Here is a 13,682-nt window from a genome sequence, read left to right as displayed (position 1 = left end):
AAAAAATCTTACAGATTTTCATTTATAGTCTTAAATTAAAACAGTCGAAATGTTTGTTTGTTATCGCTAAATATAATGAATTTGAGGTAAAACTTTACATATAGCTGTAACTTATATGCATAATTTTTTCTTGATTTTTTTATATTTATTAGTTGGTGTGCACACAATGGTTGTGTCTTGTGTGTATATGTTCCTCAGGAAGTCCTTGTTGTGATGGAGTTGTTGATGCCTTATTCCATTCGCCAGGTTTGAAATTCGTGTGCCCACGATGGCGTACATCTTGCTACACTTTTAATAAGGGTTTAGCAAGGGATCAGGAATTTATCGACAATGTCTTTCTCTTTGAGCGGCCCGGGGTGTGATTCTTACATAGGTAAAATTCAATGGACTATCTTAAAAAAATGCTACAAGTTTTTTTTAATGAAACTTTTAAGGGTGAATAGCTAATTTAGTCCTTCATATTTCATTTTGTCCACATAGATCCTCTAAGTATTTGTTTTGGCCTAAAATCATCCTTGGGCCCACTTAATATGAAATATGGCTATTTCTAGTCAACAATTCTATTAGAAAAAGTCCCCTTTGCCCTTAATTTGTATACAACTATATACTAGAAAAAAGAAAAACCCAAATAAATAAACAACATTGCATATGTACTTCCTATTATTTCAACATGTGCACATGAAACTTGAGCCTAATGTCTATCGTATATACTTGCAAGTACATGATTTATTTTTGGTTTCCATAAACTGTTATGCATTATTTATAAAAAGAATTCATTGCATGCAAATTTTCTCTTATATATGCGAATGAGGGGGTATAAGTGTCATTTATCAAGAGAGTTGTTGGTTATGTGGGTTCAGGGATAAGTTTGAATTAAAATAAAAACTTGAAGGACTAACATGGACAGATTGAAACATTAAGGACTAAACTGATCATTGCATGAAACTTGAAGGACCACTTTGGTTATTCCCCCAACTTTTTAAATATAACTATAGTATATAATTATAATATTGTCGACGTTTGAGATCGTGACTACGGTATTTGGATTGTATGGGGATCGTCGGTACCAGGGTATATGCGAGATTGAGGTAAAAGAGATGGAGACAAGGATTTTTGTACAGGTTTGGGCCCCTTATCTGACAGGTAATAGCCCTACATCCTGTTGGCCAAAGCCGGTGTTGCTTTTTATTAATCTGGATCATACAAGTACAATATTTGGGATAACATATCTAGCTGTCGTCGACTTGGCGGCTAGATAACCAACTCGTAGTCGACGACAGGACAGTCTTCCTCCTCGAATATGAACTCGTTGAGATCAGAGATGACGCTAGATCCCTCTTTCCGGCCTCCGCAAGGCACCAGATGGGATATGTCTAGGCTCATCTCTGATGTCGAGATCTGGCGGCATATCTTGGCTTGTGTGTTGATATGTTGTTGTGGCTTCCATGGTGGGTGTCTTCTCTCCTCCTAGGGGGGCTTGTATTTATATTCATAGATACCTCCTTGTCCAAGTAAAACTAGAAAGACAAGTATGGATACGATCCGAGTAGTTCTTGTCATTTCCATATAGAACTCTATTCGTCCTTTCTTATCCGGAACTCCTATATACGAGGTATGATTCCGTATAAGACATGTTTTGTGGTGGGCCCTGTCAAGTTTAGTCAACTACTATTAGATATGTGGTATCCATAACCATGACAAATATAATTACACCGTAATTATACTATAAGTACGTTATAACTTTTATACAACGTGTATATAAGAATTAAAAAATTATGTGAAACCTTATATATAACTTGTATAGAAGTTACAATGTTTATGGTACGATTTGCACTATAATTATACTAGTTACAATATAATTACACTCTAGTTACACTATAACATACTATAGATACATCTAAAAGTTTTTTATTCAAAAATCTTGCAACAATCTTTTAGCAATTCCCAAAATGAATTTAGGCCTTCCATATTTTTCTCCAATGCATGGATCATATTGTTCATAATGTATACCTGATAATACAATAAATCAAATATGCATATATGTATCTACTGGAAGTAGAACTTATAAATTAATGACCATACTAGTAGTAATAATATTGATAGTTAAATACTAGCAATAGATATCGCCGTGGTAATACTATCCGAAACAAGGAGGGTCCCTTTTTTCTGATTAAGATACATATTTGTAGTAGTGATTAAGATACATATTTTTCTGATTAAGGTACATGCGGGTTTTTTAAGGAGCCGTATACAAAAATGCTGGCCAATTTTTGTAGGCGTGACTAGTTACAGACTTACGGTCCACTTGCAAGCTACAGGGGCTCTTGTACGGAAAAATCTTTTCTGTATTAGTGAATGGTATATTTTGTGCGAAAACTTTCTATACATAAGTTGCTTAAAAAATATCAAATAAATCCATATTTCAATTTGTAATAATTAAAACTCAATTAATCATGTGCTAATGAGTTTTTTTTCCTAACTTTATCTTCATCACCTTTAGTAAAAACGAACGCACACCACCAAAGTAGAGGTACCTAATTAGAAAATAAACAAACATAACAGTTTCGGCTCCTGAATTGAATTTCACCAAAATCCTATGGTGGATCGAGATGATGGCACTGTTCACGTGCAACGCGTAGTTAGAAGCACGAGCCACGAAGCACACATGCATGCTTGCAATGCGGGCAAAGAAAGGATCATGATCATCATAGTGTTAAGAGCACATGCACTCGATCGATGCGGTACGGTCAGGAATCATAACGAGCCATGTAGATGCATGGCCGATCCTCGACCATCAAGGTTTGCATGGATTACATGTAAGCTCGTGTGTACATGCACGCATATCCTTTTTGACCAAACGGGAAATCTGCACTAGCTGCATGCCCACTAGCAAGATGGCACGGGACATGTATTGCGAAACGAAAAAACAAACCAAAGCGGCTTTGAGGTCTCTGCAGAACAGTAGAACACACGCACGCGTGAAGTGTCGAGTTTCTTTTACACTCCAGGCCTCGAGAGGCCATCACCCATTCATCCACTTCAGTGTTCGCTGACCAGGGTTGAGGCCAACTGTGTAGAAGTACATATTTCTTCCTACAAATCAATAATCGAAGGTACTCACGTACGGTAATTTTTCCGCTATATACCCAGCATGGTTTATCACCATGCATTATTTCTCAGTTTAATTTTGTTTGCTGAGAGAAAATGGCTTTGCAATGAGCTAGACGGTAGACGATTAAAAGGGAAACAAGGTTCGTTTGGCTGAAGGACAGAAATAGTGGACTGCAGTAAACCTATGGAGTATCTCTGTAATTGTTGGTTTAGATCAATCTAATTGATGGTTATTTTTCAAAAAGATATTACCTCTATTTTAAAATAGATGATATCGTTGACTTTTTAATCATATATTTGACCATTCGTACTATTAACAAAATTTACGTAATTATAATTTATTTTGTTGTGAGTTTTTTTTATCACTTATATTACTTTAAGCATGATTTATATTTTATAAGGGGCGGATTTACAGCCCGGCTACCCTAGGCAACTGCCCGGGCTCATCCACTTGTGGCAGGGGACATGGTTGTGTAATGAGCTTAATTAGCAAGCGCTTAGCAGGACGCACGCGGCAGTAGGCAGAGTGCAGCAGTAGCTTAGCTTCATTGGGTGCTTGGCTACTTAATTATGCAGGCAGAAGCAAAATGATATGCTAGCAGGAGTAGAGTACTCAGACAAGCAGAACGTAAGAAATAATCTGAATGAAGTGATTTGCATTGGATTTGGATCCCCTTGCTTATTTGCAGCAAACTAGCTCTTGTTGAAATTTAGAGAATCCATCCATCAATAGACTTGTCCTGGCTCATAAAATTTTTTTGGCTCCACTGATCTTATATATTTATATAAAATTTTTAAATAAGACAAATGATCAAATATGTATTTAAAAATCAATAGTATTATCTATTTAAACAACGGATGGAGTAATATAATTGATGGTTCTCCGGATGTGGATTTGGTCCACAGAATCGACAAGTTCTTGCACACGTACAGCTGCAATTTACAGGGACCCGCAAATGGTGTACTCTATGCTATGCATGGGCTTGGGCCTCCTGCAATGATTAACGTGTATACTCCTACTCCGTATGTTTTGTTGCGTGAGGAGGCAATGATTTCTCAAGTAGGAGTAGCCATTTGCGCCTATCAAGTTTCAAGGCGTGCATGACATCAAATTCAGTACTGTGTTGAAAAGCACATGAAGTAGGGGCCACCTGCTGCCATGCCATGCCGATTGACATGCATGCATGAACACAAAACTGTTGGCCACGAGCCCACGACCTTGCCTAGGTTTCCCTATTGACTGAAAACAGAGACATAAATTTGCTAGTACTCCCCAATTATATGGGTTTCTTATTGCTGAAGATAAATATAATTGGTTTTCTTATGGGAATACAACAAAATAGCATTTGTGAAGATTACGCCCGACTAATTTAAGTAGTATATCTACCTTGTTGAATGCATTATATGCATATATATAGATCGGATTTGTATTGATTCCGTTGTGCAAATGTACATCTGATTCTGTTCTTTACAACAAGCTGTACTACAGTGTACAGTACGGACGATTTGTCCTCTGTACAGTATCTCGCCAAAATCATCAATAGTATCTTCTATAAATTATAAAAAAGCAAAGCATGTACCTCCTTTGGCCAACATTTGTTAAAATTTCCTAAAAGAGCCATCCAGTATGGTTCATTTCTTCCACTTCCTTTTCAGAACAAAAAAAGAAAGAACAGTTTTTTTTTAGTTTTTTCTTCTTTTTTTTTTGGGCGGGGCAAGCAAACATGCTTGTTGACCAAGAGTCCAACGGAAAAGAGCAAGACCGGTCATGTTCAGCATCAGTCATGCATAGACGACAGAAGTCCTTATTAATTATGGACAGGATGAAAAAGAAAGAGAAGAGAGAAAGACGAAGGGAGAGAGCTAGAGTAACGAGGGACGGGAGGGGCGACAAGGACGGACGTGAGTGACCGGTTACATCAGAAGATATATGCATGCAGATGCAGGCCGGGGCATTCAATCAAGTGGGGAGGCAAGCGCATGCCTGCATGTGGATGTGGCTGTGGTGTACGCTCGCCCAGCAGCAGCAGCTGAAGCAGGAGGAGGAGGCACTGCAGACAGGCGTGCATTATTGTTCAAGCAGTGAGATAGCACTTCATGCAGGTAGCAGACCGGCCGGCCGACGAAAGCAACAAGCAGCATGGAAGGCCGCTGCAGCACAGCACGCAGCAGCGCGCGCAGGAGGGGATGCATGCAGCAAACAGCCATGGCCATGGCCATGGGTCGGAGTGGCCACTTCCCGGCCAGGCCACCATGGGCAGCCAGGTACGTAGAAAAACCGTAAAGGCACCCGCAAACGTACTGCAGCAGCAGCAGCGGCATCGCGCGAGAATACATGCAAGCGGGAGCGGGGCACGCACCAGCAGTCACCCGGCGGGAGCCGACCACGGCCACTCGCCCAGGCGCTAGGTCAGTGCATGCACAAGCAGTAACTACTAGCAGTGCCACAGCTACGCCGCCGTAGGCCTGACTTTCCGGCCGGTCCATGTAGGTCCGCGTGCAATGCAAGCCTTGGGCCACTCGATGATGCTGAGGTTTAAGAAAAAGGTGCAGTGGAGTTGCGTTTCCTGCAGTACTCCTCCATCCAGTTTATCCTAAAATAATTTTATTTTTCAGTTATTATTACATCTAAGTTTGTAAAAGTTAAGTAAATAAAAATAAAAATACAATAATTGCATTAGGATTTGATAACACTATTGGAGAAATCATTCTTACCGGGTTGGCAAAAACCACAATAGTTCCGGTTTGAATAGAAACCGGGACTAAAGATGGCTTTTTTATTCCGGTTTAAGACTCTATTGGCCCTAGATGATCTTTAGTCCCGGTTGGTGTAGTCCCAGTTCATTTACTCTTAGAGGCTGTCAAGGGGCCAGGAACTCCGGAACTAAAAATCGGTATACCGTATATAATCCACAAGACTTATCCTCCCAAACGCCTCATCTTCCTATTCCTGCTTTCTCCTTCTTATCCTCTCCTCATGCTCTACTAAACATCGGTATCCATAGGACTTATCCTCCAAACGCCTCATCTTCCTATTCATGCTCTTTCCTTCTTATCCTCTCCTCATGCTCTCTCTCCTTCTTATCCTCTCCTCAACTTATCCACCCACGACTCCTCGCCTCCCTCTCCCACCAGTGCTAGCTCGATCCCCTTCTCCCCCTCCGCCATCACACCCGTCCTCCCCCTCCCCTTTCGGCCACCACTCCCCCTCCCCTCGCATGAGACAAGGCCGGCAGCGGCACGGTGCAGGGCAAACGGCGGCGCGGCCGGGCTGGTGAGGCGGCTGCCTGCGCGTGGCGACGGCGGACTGCGCGCGCCCTCCCTGGCGGGGTTGGCTGCGGGAGATGCAGCGGCGGCCGTCGGCCGGGGTCGGCGGTTGGTCTAGGGAGGCCGCGGCGGACGGGTGGCGGCGACCGGATCGGAGGAAGATTTGTATTTTTAAGGATTTGTGATGAATTTGTTTTTGAGAATTTGTCATGTATTTGATCTGTGTGTGATGCGAATATGTGATGTATTTGTGATTTTTTTATTAGAATTTGTGATGTATTTGGGGATTTGGAGATGATCCTTTTGTTCTGTGTTGATCGATTTGGAGATTTCACGATTTGGGGATGTAGTGAAATCAATATTCAATGTTAAAAACAATGAAAAAGGAAAAAAAAAACCTACCATCCGGCTTGGCTCCAATCTTTAGTCCTGATTGGTAACACCAACCGGGACTAAAAATAGATTTTTAATCCTGGTTATTTCAACTAGGACTAAAGATGGGTATATTTAGTCCTAAATTCGTAGTTCCAGTTGCATAACCGGAACTATAGGGGTTACAAACCGGGGTTAAAAACTTTTTCTCCAGCAGTGTAAAGTGATGATCGTCTTCTTTTTTTTACTTTTATTTTATATGTGTGAAACGGCTGAAATTTGCCTTGGGATGGAGGGAGTAAATTTTATAAAACAGCATATCGTTTAATCAAATTATTGTAAAAATATAGATGTAGCGAAGCTCGTCACCAATATAGGCAAAGGAGAGGGGAGACTATCAGGAGAGGCTGACGTTGTCGCAAATGCGGGGGAGAGCCGAAGACAAGGAGAGTGTGTGGGGAATAGGGCGGGGAAGGAAATTTATAGTTCTTATGAGATTTTAGGGTGTAAATTTAGGATTTCCGCGTGAATTGAAAAAAAATATAGGAACTAAAGCAAAAATTATTAAGAGCTAGCATGAAAAATTGAGGCCACACAAAGAGGCACTATGCATTATTTAAAAAACAAATTTAAGCTTGTGGTATTGGTTACGTTTGTTCCGCTAGGTTTGGGAGACATTTTCAGCATACTTAAAATAAGAAAGCTTATTAGCACATAAATAATTATATATTAACTATTATAAATTAAAAAAATATATTTATTTGATTTTTATAAAAGTTTATATATTATTTTTTTACAAAAGATGCACTAATTAACCGTTTAAAAAATATGCTAACGAAAAAAGAGAAAGTTGAAGTCTAGAATTGAAGGAAAGAACATGCTGTTAGCTTACACGACAATTGAACGCAATAGCCAGCTATACTAGCAGCTAGCATCGATGACTTCACAAGATTGCGTCACACTAATGTAAAGCAGCGATGGTCATACAGTTCCTAAAACTAGTGATGTTCAGCTGTTTTCTTCACAGGCATGCTGGTACTGAAAGTAAGAAAAAGAGCTGGGTACTCCATCCGTTTCAAAATATTTGACACCGTTGACTTTTTAGTACGTGTTTGAACATTCATTTTATTCAAAAAAAATTTAAGTAATTATTTATTCTTTTCATATCATTTGATTCATTGTTAAATGTACTTTCATGTACACATATAGTTTTACATATTTTACAAATTTTTTTGAATAAGACGAACGGTCAAATGTGTGCTAAAAAGTCAACGGTGTCAAACATTTTGAAACGGAGGGAGTACCATTTTAATCTTAATGTAGTACTACTATTATTACTAGAAGAAAATGCCATGCCTGTATCATCGACAATGGCACCTCTGTTTGACCTGGACTAGTAGTTCAGCGCTGATGAAAAAGCCAACGTTGGCCCCACCGCGAAGGCTGCAACCAACAGAGAGGTGGCACATTTGTAGTTCTGTACAAGCACCAACGTGGAGTAAGCAAGCCGCCTCCGTTGCGTCAGACGTTACATGTTACAGCCTCAGTCCCCCGTATTAGTTATCGTTCTAGATTGTTTAGTATGGATTAATATTTATAAAAACATTACTGGGGTAACTGTTTTTATTCTCGGTTGGGAACCCTTTATTTACCGAAACTACGAACCCGGGACTAAAAATGCCTATCTTTAGTCTAGAGTGAAATAAACGTGAGTAAAGTTGAATCTTCAGTGTTACCAACCGGGACTAAAGTGAGCGTAGGGGCAGTCCCGGTTGGTCCCCTTTTCTTTTTTTTTCATTGTTTCTTTGCTAATTGACAGAGCCCTGTATTTTCTCCCCAATCAAGTACCATGCATATTCTCAAATCAAACCCCAAATCCCCAAATCAAAGTAGCATCCCAAATTATTCACATCACAAATCCTAAGTTACTTATACACACAAATCAAATACATCACAAAACCTAAAAAAATTACACACAAATCAAATACATCTCAGATCCATACAATTGATCACAAATTCTAAAAAAAGAAATTATACATCTCAGATGAATAACAAATTATCAAAAAAAAAAGAAAGAAAGGACGCTGCCGCCCGCCACGGCAGCCGCCGCCCGCCATGCCCGTGCGTTCTACTGGCCGCCTGCCCCGGTTGCCGACGACCACCTGACTGCCGCCGCTTACCATGAACACCGCCTCTTGCCGTGCGGAGGGAGAGAGAGGAGGGCGTCGGTGGCGGCTGCTGGGGAGGGAGAGGAGGGAGGTGGCGGTGCTGGCTATGGCTGAGGATGAAGAGGAGGGAGGTGGAGGCGCTGGTTGCTGCTGCTTCGGTGGCGGGAGAAAGCGGCGGCGGGACGCGGATGGCGGAGGGAGGAGGAAGGTGGCAGCGGCGGCTGCTGGGGAGGGCGATGAGGGAGGCGATGGCGGCTGCTGGAGAGGGCGAGGAGGGAGGCGCGGCGGCAGAAGAGAGAGGATGAGCGACGAGAGAGCCGCGACGCATGAGGAGGGAGAGAGAGGAGAACGACGAGAGAGGAGTAGCCGAGGGTAGTTGAGGAAATTTAATGCCGTGACTTTTTGGTAGGGATATCCACGAATTTTGAGGAACCCATCTAGTTGTGGCCTCCATTTAAAGAGGAGTGTTCATATGAGTGTTTTCAGTTACGCCGTGTTTAATTCCAGAATATTTCTTCAAATTTCTAACTTTTTCATCACATCAAAACTTTTCTACATACATAAACTTCTAACTTTTTCATCACATCGTTCTAATTTCAACAAAACTTTTAAGTTCGGCTTAAACACAGCCTTAGTGAAAAAACTCTATGGATGTCTTTTATTGTACATGTCGTAAAGGAAAAGAAGGTGCAGGTAGAAATAGAATCTTGGACTGGTAAAAAGGCTTGCCCCTTTCTAGGGATCAGACAGGCAGACACGATGTGGATTCTGAAAGGGGCAGGCAGGCACAGACTCCGCACTCCCGGTCCCGGCCACCCCAAGCCCCGGCGAAAGAAAGGAAGCCGATGCATGCAGAGGAGGGCAAAAAATGACAAACGACATGATTTGATGCGTGCGCTGAACGCGACAAAACGCGCGCCTCATCTGTCTCCATCCGCTGCCGCCTCCCCCCCGCGTGAACCCGTCTCTCGCCTCGCCACCCATTTCCGTTACGCACGTACAGGACTCGTAGGCAGTAGCGCTTACCCCGCCGCTTGGCCTCCGTCTCGCTCGCTCCACGCGACGCAGAGACAAGCAGGCGGCCAGTGGCCACCACGACGACGACTACTCCGTCTGGCATCTGCGCCTACCCACCGTTGCTTTCCCCCGGATCCGTCGATTCGGCGTGGGACGCGAGCGGCGCGCGCGATGAGGAGGCGATCGGAGACGGAGGCCGGTCCGGCTGTGCCACCGTATATGGCGATGTGACGGTACTGGCCTAGTACCGCTAGCTTACGGGCGCCGGCCGGCTGGAAAGTTCCGTACTACACTACAGGAATTCAGATCAGTCGTATCGTATCGATCGTTTCAGCGCTAGCGGTGTACTGTACGTGTACGTTGGTCCTGTACTGGCAGCGCGACATGCACTGTTACGGTGGCGCGGCAGGTGCGCTGCGTTCTTGCATCATCTCCTGGGATGCACAGCAAGAATGCTGTTCGTCGTACGACGTATGTGGTCCTGATCTGCGCTGCGCTAGCTCGCACGTACGTACGTACACGGAGGGTGACATTACGTATCGACGAAGAGTCGGAACTGCATAATTGAAGAACAACCTTTTGGATCGTTACTTTCTACACAGGGAGAGCATGTCTCGAGCAGATGAAATTTCGAGTAGCATTTTCGTGCACTGTAGACGACTAAAAATGCTATCTGCATATTCTGTATTTAAAACGTGCAGTATATACGACGTACCACTTTCTTTGCCAGAATTGAAGCATACTAGTACTAATGATTAACTTTAAGGACGTGCTAACCTTAGTGTCCTTTTTACTTGACACAGACATACGGTCACTACTCGCATAAACTTTGGAGAACAAACACGTACCCACACAATTATTTCCATGTCCTCTCTGAAGGAAAAAAAGATGCCCTTGCACAGCTTTATCCGTTGTGTGATGCGCTGCTGTCATTATGGGCGCCTTCATCATCGAAGTGGTTCCCTTAACACAAAACCAGCAGAGTAAACGGTCAAGTCATTGCAGTATAGGCCTATTACATCCTCCTCCGAAAGTTGGCCGTCGTGAAGTGATTTCTTGGAATGCAGGCATTCTGTAAGAAGAAAGTTAGTGACACATGACTGCAAACAACTACATTTGACCATTTCACATCGAAATCAGCCACGATTCTCTTGTTTTATCTGGACTACGACCTGCGATTGGCTATGAACGTACTCCTATAGCTAGCCTCCTATATCCATCAATCTTTGTGACAACTGAGGATCAGTTCTTTTAAAACCGTGATACTCAAAGCTTTGCTACGGAATTTAAATATTATAAAAATAATGTAAGAAAAAATATTTGACATATTTGTATGTTGAGTTTTACAACATTATATTCTAAGGTTGTGCGTTTTTCACCAAAAAAAGCTATACGAAAGTTGTTTTTGAAAATCATATTAATCTTTTTTTAAAAAATAGTTAATACTTAATTAGTCATGTGCTAATGAGTCGTTCCGTTGGACGGGTCAGAGGGATTAGTTTCCAACTCCAGGAAATGGACATAGCCTAACTGATATGTCATCTTTGTATAAGATTTAAGATGCTCTAGAATATTAACTGCGAATATTAACTGCTAGTGAGTGATGATGTTGCATCATTCCATGTTGAATTTTAGTTTCTACTAATTGTTAGTGGGTACCAACTATATATAAAAAGTTAGATTGTGGTCACCACTAAATACCATGGGTATGTTTCTAAACTGTTAAATAATATGATTCTTTACAAATATTTTTTATATAAAAGTTTTGGAAAGAAACTATTAAAAATATTTTTACCAACTTCATAAGTTACTAAGTTTATTCGTGCTCTATTCATATTTCTCAGCGATGGTGTCTTTTCCTATGATTATGTGTTGTTGATGGTGATGCTGGGATTAGGGTTACAAGGTAGGGGTGGGGATTAGGGACGATGAAAGAGGGAAGAGAAGATTTCTCTAAGCTTAGAAGACCAAATGGAGAGACGGTAGATCAATGATAGGTGATGGACATGAGAGGGCAGTGAGGTGGCGTTGGCAATGCCAAAGGACCCTGGGTGGGGCTAGTGGCAGGGGTGTTATCTGAATTAGTTAGAAGGGGTAATTGGTGGCATCTCCGATGGCGCAAGTCATCCGGCCGAAGATGGGAAAATACTGCGAAGGAGCATGTCACTGCTGCTCATCTTAGTGTAGAGGAGGAGGGGGGAAAGGAGGCATTATTGGTATGACCTTTTCGGTGCTAGAGGCGATGCCGTAGAAGGCGTATGGGAGAAAAGGAATAAACACGATATGATAGTCCGACTGATTTGGTGTACGCGTTGTTGGTAATGTGGGGAGAAAGAGAGAGAGAGAGAGATAGAGAGAGAGAGAGAGGTGGGAGAAGAATATGTTGCCTGCACAAATGTGATATGTACTATCCAAAGTACCTAAAATAAGATTTTTCAGGTAACTAAACAAATAACTCAAAGTATCAACAGTCTAGCACTAATGACTCCAAGGGCGAATCTATCATATAGAAAGTGGGGGCTTTCCCTAGTTATTCTTTTTCATATTAGGATACCTCAAGCCCCAAGCTACCATTACCAACAATGAGAACCATAACCAAGAAATGATGATGGTTGTGGTTTTGCCTATATAGTGATAGAGGTCACATGCAGGGAAATGACATGTCACTAGAGTTGTTCGAAGAGCTAGGACTACGGCTATGGTTATAACAGCTCGACATCCATCCAGTGTTTGTGACGCTTTTTGTCATTGGATGTGCCGCAGCCCAACTCAAGTTGTTGAATAGGTCCACTTTTAACATGGAAGCACATCAGTAAAAAAAAATGGCCCATGCAATAGTGGAACTAGTGTGCCATGTCTAATCCAAAACTATGGTGGTAAAAAATGAACTTAGGGCACTATGGACGTACTTTTTGAATTGTCTTAGTTAATCGGTCTTGAACTTTTCATCGTAGATTTGAGCAATACTACGTGCATATAGAAATTTCAAATAAAACGTGCAATGTTTATATAAAAAAAATGTTATGTTGAACACAATTTTAGCCCACATTGATTGACGAGTATTAATTGATTGTTTGTTTGGACGGGTAACCCCATTCTTCTCCCAAACGAACATCACCAAGTTCTAAAAATCATCCATACATTTCTAATCTGGACAGTTTTAAACCGATGAGTTTTATCATAAGGGGGTGTACGATATAGTACTCCCTCAGTCCCTAAATATTTGACGCCGTTGTCTTTTTTAAATATGTTTGATCGTTCGTCTTGTTAAAAATTTTTAAGTAATTATTAATTCTTTTCCTATCATTTGATTCATTGTTAAATATACTTTTATGTATACATATAATTTTATATATTTCGCAAAAGTTTTTGAATAAGACGAATGGTCAAACATGTTAAAAAAGATAATGGCGTCAAATATTTAGGGACGGAGGGAGTACATAGAGAATATTAGCACTCCTTTAGAAATAAAGGATTCATGAAGGAATTTTGAAGGATTTTAATCCCATAAAAAAATTCTATGTTGTCATTTGGATAAAAAGTAATAGCTATAAAAATCATATATGAAATTCCTTTAATTGTCTTAAAATATACTCCATCCGTCCCATAAAAAAAATCAAATTCTGGGGATGAATTTGGACGTAGTGTATGTCCAAATTCATCCGCATGATTTGATTTTTTATGAGATGGAGGGAGTAGAAATTTTGAAGGAATTAATCCTGTATTTTTCTGATCAGTGTGTTTTAA

Source organism: Oryza glaberrima, chromosome 1 (assembly GCF_000147395.1).
Source record: "Oryza glaberrima chromosome 1, OglaRS2, whole genome shotgun sequence".
In the NCBI taxonomy this organism is placed as follows: domain Eukaryota; kingdom Viridiplantae; phylum Streptophyta; class Magnoliopsida; order Poales; family Poaceae; genus Oryza; species Oryza glaberrima.
This window is presented reverse-complemented; position numbering follows the sequence as displayed.